This window comes from Arachis stenosperma, chromosome 5, assembly GCF_014773155.1.
Source record: "Arachis stenosperma cultivar V10309 chromosome 5, arast.V10309.gnm1.PFL2, whole genome shotgun sequence".
NCBI lineage: Eukaryota > Viridiplantae > Streptophyta > Magnoliopsida > Fabales > Fabaceae > Arachis > Arachis stenosperma.
Window position 1 is genome coordinate 104,290,646 of NC_080381.1, and position 6,722 is coordinate 104,297,367.

At 39.5% G+C, this 6,722-nt stretch overlaps 1 non-coding gene across 1 annotated transcript; it reads right to left on the reverse strand.

The window, feature by feature from the left end:
• Positions 1-305: 305 nt before the first annotated feature.
• LOC130984176 (small nucleolar RNA R71) lies at positions 306-409 on the reverse strand. The gene has a single exon (XR_009088126.1). It is a non-coding gene; the product is annotated as a small nucleolar RNA R71 (small nucleolar RNA).
• Between the last annotated feature and the right edge of the window lie 6,313 nt (positions 410-6,722).

The following is a 6,722-nucleotide window of genomic DNA, read 5'->3' on the forward strand; positions in this document are numbered from 1 at the left end:
CTGCCATAGGAGCAAACAATTTTGAGCTGAAACCTCAATTAGTTGCTCTAATGCAACAGAACTGCAAGTTTCATTGACTTCTATCAGAAGATCCTTACCAGTTCTTAACTGAGTTCTTGCAGATCTGTGAGACTGTTAAGACTAATGGAGTAGATCCTGAAGTCTACAGGCTCATGCTTTTCCCTTTTACTGTAAGAGACAGAGCTAGAACATGGTTAGACTCTCAACCTAAATATAGCCTGAACTCCTGGAATAAGCTGGTCACGACTTTCTTGGCTAAGTTCTTTCCTCCTCAAAAGCTGAGCAAGCTTAGAGTGGATGTTCAGACCTTCAAGCAAAAAGATGGTGAATCCCTCTATGAAGCTTGGGAAAGATACAAGCAGATGACCAAAAGATGTCCTTCTGACATGTTTTCAGAATGGACCATGATAGATATATTCTATTATGGTCTATCTGAGTTTTCTAAGATGTCACTGGACCATTCTGCAGGTGGATCCATTCACCTAAAGAAAACGCCTGCAGAAGCTCAAGAACTTATTGACATGGTTGCAAATAACCAGTTCATGTACACTTTTGAGAGGAATTATGTGAATCATGAGATGCCTCAAAGGAAGGGAGTTCTTGAAATTGACTCTCTGAATGCCATTTTGGCTCAGAACAAAATGTTGACTCAGAAAGTCAACATGATTTCTCAAAGTCTGAATGGATGGCAAAATGCATCCAACAGTACTAAAGAGGCATCTTCTGAAGAAGAAGCCTATGATCTTGAGAACCCTGCAATAGCAGAGGTAAATTATATGGGTAAACCTTATGGAAACACCTATAATTCATCATGGATAAATCATCCAAATTTCTCATGGAAGGATCAACAAAAGCCTCAACAAGGCTTTAATAATGGTGGAAGAAATAGGCTCAGCAATATCAAGCCTTATCCATCATCTTCTCAGCAACAGACAGAGAATTCTGAACAAAGCACCTCTAACTTAGCAAACTTAGTCTCTAATCTATTTAAGGCCACTTTAAGTTTCATGAGTGAAACAAGGTCCTCCATTAGAAATCTGGAGGCACAAGTGGGACAGCTGAGTAAGAAAATCACTGAAACTCCTTCTAGTACTCTCCCAAGCAATACTGAAGAGAATCCAAAAAGAGAGTGCAAGGCTATTGATATAATCAATATGGCCGAACCTAGAGAGGAAGGAGAGGATGTGAATCGTAATGAGGAAGACCTCATGGGACGTTTCTCAAGCAAGAAGGAGTTCCCTATTGAGGACCCAAGGGAATCTGAGGCTCATATAGAGACCATAGAGATCCCATTAAACCTCCTTCTGCCATTCATGAACTCTGAAGACTATTCTTCCTCTGAAGAGGATGAAGATGTAACTGGAGAGCAAGTTGCTCAATATCTAGGAGCTATCATGAAGCTGAATGCCAAGTTATTTGGTAATGAGACTTGGGAAGGTGAACCTTCCTTGCTCATCAGTGAACTAGATACATGGGTTCAGCAAACCTTACCTCAAAAGAGACAAGATCCTGGTAAATTCTTAATACCCTATACCATAGGAACCATGACCTTTGAAAAGGCTCTGTGTGACCTGGGGTCAAGCATAAATCTTATGCCACTCTCTGTAATGGAGAAGCTGGGGATCATTGAGGTACAACCTGCCATATTTTCATTACAATTGGCAGACAAGTCAGTAAGACAAGCTTATAGATTGGTAGAGGACGTGTTGGTAAAGGTTGAAGGCCTTTACATCCCTGCTGATTTCATAATATCTTAGACACTAGGAAGGAGGAGGATGAATGCATCATCCTTGGAAGACCTTTCCTAGCCACAGTAGGAGCTGTGATAGATGTTAACAGAGGAGAATTAGTCCTTCAATTGAATGGGGACTACCTTGTGTTTAAAACCTAAAGGTGTTCTTCTATAACAGTGGAGAGGAAGCATAAAGAGCTTCTCTCAGTACAGAGTTAAACAAAGCCACCACCATCAAACTCTAAGTTTGGTGTTGGGAGGCCACAGCCAAACACTGAGTTTGGTATTGAATCCCCACATCCAAACTCTAAGTTTGGTGTTGGGAGTCTACAATATTGACCTGATCACCTGTGAGGCTCCATGAGAGCCCACTGTCAAGCTATTGACATTAAATAAGCACTTATTGGGAGGCAACCCAATTTTTTATTTATCTAATTTTATTTTATTTTCATTGTTCTTTTATGTTTTATTAGGTTCATGATCATGTGGAGTCACAAAAAAAATATTAAAATTAAAAACAAAATCAAAAATAGCAGAAGAAAAATCACACCCTGGAGGAAGGACTTACTGGCGTTTAAACGCCAGTAAGGAGCATCTGGCTGGCGTTCAACACCAGAACAGAGCATGGATCTGGCATTGAACACCAGAAACAAGCGGCATCCTGGCGTTTGAATGCCAGGAATATACCCTGAGGAGAGTTGGCGCTGAATGCCAGAAACAAGCATGGAACAGGCGTTCAACGCCAGAAACATGCTGCAGTTAGGTGTTGAACGCCCAACATAAGCATCACTTCGGCATTTAAACGCCGAGAATAAGCTTAGAGTTGGCGTTTAACGCCAGAAACAAGCATCAATCTGGCATTAAATGCCAGGATTGCATGCAGAAGGCATTTTATGCGCCTCATTGGTGCAGGGATATAAATCCTTAACACCTTAGGATCTGTGAACCCCACAGGATCATCTTAGGATCTGTGGACCCCACAGGATCCCCACCTACCTCAACTCACCTTCTCTCTTATTCACCAATCACCTCAATCTCTCTTCCCCATCACCTCTTCACCACTCACATCCGTCCATATCTTCCCCACCCAATCCCACCCATATGGCCGAAACATACACATCTCTCCTTCTCCTCCATATCTTCTTCTCCCTCCATTCTTTCTTCTTTGATCGAGGGCGAGCAATATTCTAAGTTTGGTGTGGTAAAAGCATAGCTTTTTTGTTTTTCCATAACCATTGATGGCACCTAAGGCCAGAGAAACCTTAAAAAAAAGAGAGAAAAGGGAAGACAAAAAAAATTTTTCCACCTCCGAGTCATGGGAGAAGGAAAGATTCATCTCAAAGGTCCATAGCTCAATAGAAGAGCATTTGACTGCACATCAAGAGAGCATGAGGAATTCTCTCATCAAGAAATCTCTGAGATATCTCAAGGGATACATTTTCCTCCATACAATTATTGGGAGCAACTAAGGATAGGAGCACCAAAATCACTAGGGATCAAGCAACAGAGGTAAGGAAGAGACATAAAGGAGCTCAAAAAGCACCATTGGTTCTTCAAGAGAAAGCGCCACCATTACTAAGGTGGACTCATTCCTTGTTCTTGATTCTCTGTTTTTTGATTTTATGCTATATGTTTGTCTATGTTTTGTGTCTTTACTACATGATCATTAGTATTTAGTAACTATGTCTTAAGGCTATAAATAATTCCATAAATCATTCACCTCTCTTAAATGAAAAATGTTTCTAATTCAAAAGAACAAGAAGTACATGAATTTCGAAATTCTCCTTGAATTTAGTTTAATTATATTGATGTGGTGACAATACTTTTTGTTTTCTGAATGAATTCTTGAATAGTGCATATTTTTGATCTTGTTGTTTATGAATGTTAAAATTGTTGTCTCTTGAAAGAATGATGAACAAAGAGAAATGCTATTGATAATCTGAAAAATATTGAAATTGATTCTTGATGCAAGAAAAAGTAGTGAAAAAGCAAAAGCTTGCGAAAAAAATTAGAAAGAAAAAGAAAAAGCAAGCAGAAAAAGCCAATAGCCCTTAAAACCAAAAGGCAAGGATAAAAAGGATCCAAGGCTTTGAGCATCAATGGGTAGGAGGGCCCAAGGAAATAAAATCCAGGCCTAAGTGGCTAAATCAAGCTGTCCCTAACCATGTGCTTGTGGCATGCAGGTCCAAGTGAAAAGCTTGAGACTGAGTGGTTAAAGTCGTGATCCAAAGCAAAAAGAGTGTGCTTAAGAGCTCTGGACACCTCTAACTGGGGACTCTAGCAAAGCTGAGTCACAATCTGAAAAGGTTCACCCAGTCATGTGTTTGTGGCATTTATGTATCCGGTGGTAATACTGGAAAACAAAGTGCTTAGGGCCACGGCCAAGACTCATAAAAGTAGCTGTGTTCAAGAATCAACATACTTAACTAGGAGAATCAATAATACTATCTGAAATTCTAAATTCCCATAGATGTCAATCATTCTAAACTTCAAAGGAAAAAGTAAGATGCCAAAACTGTTCAGAAGCAAAAAGCTACAAGTCCCGTTCATCTAATTAGAACTAATATTCATTGATATTTTGAAATTTATAGTATATTCTCTTCTTTCTATCCTATTTTATTTTCAGTTGCTTGGGGACAAGCAACAATTTATGTTTAGTGTCGTAATGAGCGGATAATTTATACGCTTTTTGGCATTATTTTTAGGTAGTTTTTAGTATGATCTAGTTACTTTTAGGGATGTTTTCGTTGGTTTTTATGCTAAAATCACATTTCTGGACTTTACTATGAGTTTGTGTGTTTTTCTATGATTTTAGGTATTTTCTGGCTGAAATTGAGGGATCTGAGCAAAACTCTGATAAGAAGGCTGACAAAGAACTGCTGATGCTGTTGGATTTTGACCTCCCTGCACTCGAAATATATTTTCTGGAGCTACAAAACTCTAAATGGCGCTCTCTCAACGGCGTTGGAAAGTAGACATCCAGAGCTTTTCAGCAATATATAATAGTTCATACTTTATTCGAGATTAGACGACGTAAACTGGCGCTCAACGCCAGTTCCATGCTGCATTCTGGAGTCAAACGCCAGAAATACATCACGAACCATAGTTGAACGCCAAAAACACATTACAACTTGGCGTTCAACTCCAAAAGAAGCCTCTGCATGTGTAAAGCTCAAGCTCAGCCCAAGCACACACTAAGTGAGCCCCGGAAGTGGATTTTTGCATCAATTACTTACTTCTGTAAACCCTAGTAGCTAGTTTAGCATAAATAGAACTTTTTACTAGTGTATTAGTCGTCTTTTGACCACATATCTGGTCTTTCTCCCTATTATTCGAATTCCTATCACATTTTGGGGGTTGGCTATTCGGCCATGCGTGGACCATCACTTATGTATTTTCAACGGTGGAGTTTCTACACACCATAGATTAAGGGTGTGGAGCTTTGTTGTACCTCATGTTTCAATGCAATTACTACTATTTTCTATTCAATCCAGTTTATTCATATTCTAAGATATTCGCTGCACTTCACCATGATGAATGTGATAATCCATGACACTCATCATCATTCTCACCTATGAACGCGTGACTGACAACCACTTCCATTCTACCTTAGACCGAGCGCATATCTCTTGGATTCCTTAATCATAATCTTCGTGGTATAAGCTAGAATTGATGATGGCATTTATGAGAATTCAGAAAGTCTAAACCTTGTTTGTGGTATTCCGAGTAGGATTCAGGGATTGAATGACTGTGACGAGCTTCAAACTCGCGATTGTTGGGCGTGATGACAAACACAAAAGAATCAAGGGATTCTACTCCAACATGATCGAGAACCGACAGATGATTAGCCATGCCGTGACAGAGCATTTGGACCTTTTTCACTGAGAGGATGGAATGTAGCCATTGACAACGGTGATGCCCTACATACAGCTTGCAATGGAAGGGAGTAAGAAGGATTGGATGAAGGCAGTAGGAAAGCAAAGATTCAGAAGGAGCACAGCATCTTCATACGCCTATTTGAAATTCCCATCGATGATCTACATAAGTGTTTCTATCTTTATTTTCTGTTTATTTATTATTAATTTTGAAAACTCCATAACCATTTATTATCCGCCTGACTGAGATTTACAAGATGACCATAGCTTGCTTCATACCAACAATCTCTGTGGGATCGACCCTTACTCACGTAAGGTTTATTACTTGGACGACCCAGTACACTTGCTGGTTAGTTGAGCGAAGTTGTGAAATTTTCATTTAGACCATGCTATTGAGCACCGAGTTTTTGGGGCCATTACCTGGGAATCAATTTCGAACAACAATTTAAGTATGAATCACAATTTCGTCCACCACGCACGCGTGGAGATGAAACCGGATGGCGACGCATACGTGTGACATGACGCATATGCGTAGGAAGTAAAATGCCAAGCGACGCCTATGCGTGACCCATGCGTACGCGTCGCAACTCGCACGTGACCTCATTAAAGTGAAAACGCTGGGGCCATTTCTGAGCTTTCCTAGCCCAAATCCAATTGATTCCAAGGACTAGCATAATGTAGGTTTGTTTCTGGAGAGAGAAGCTCCCTCTTCTCTCTAGAATTAGAGTTCTTAGGTTTATTTGCATCATAGATCTAGAGTTTAACTCTTTTCTTTCATCTTGTTTCCTTTACAATTTCTTGTTCCTATACTTTCATTCTCTTAGTTTGTAGTATTAATTTTCCTTTTATGCCTCTCCTTAGCTTTATGAATGCTCATGTTGGAATTGGCTTTCCTTTAATGCAATTGATGTTTCTCTTATGTTCTTATGGTTAATTGCTTTGTTTATTGTTGATTGCTTGCATTGGGTAGTTGTTAGAGTTTATATTTCTTTGATTTTAATATGCTTTCCTTTTATTCCTTCCAAGTGTTTGATAAAATGCTTGGTTGGATGTTAGAGTAAATTTTTGAGCATTCTTGGCTTGGAAAGAGACTT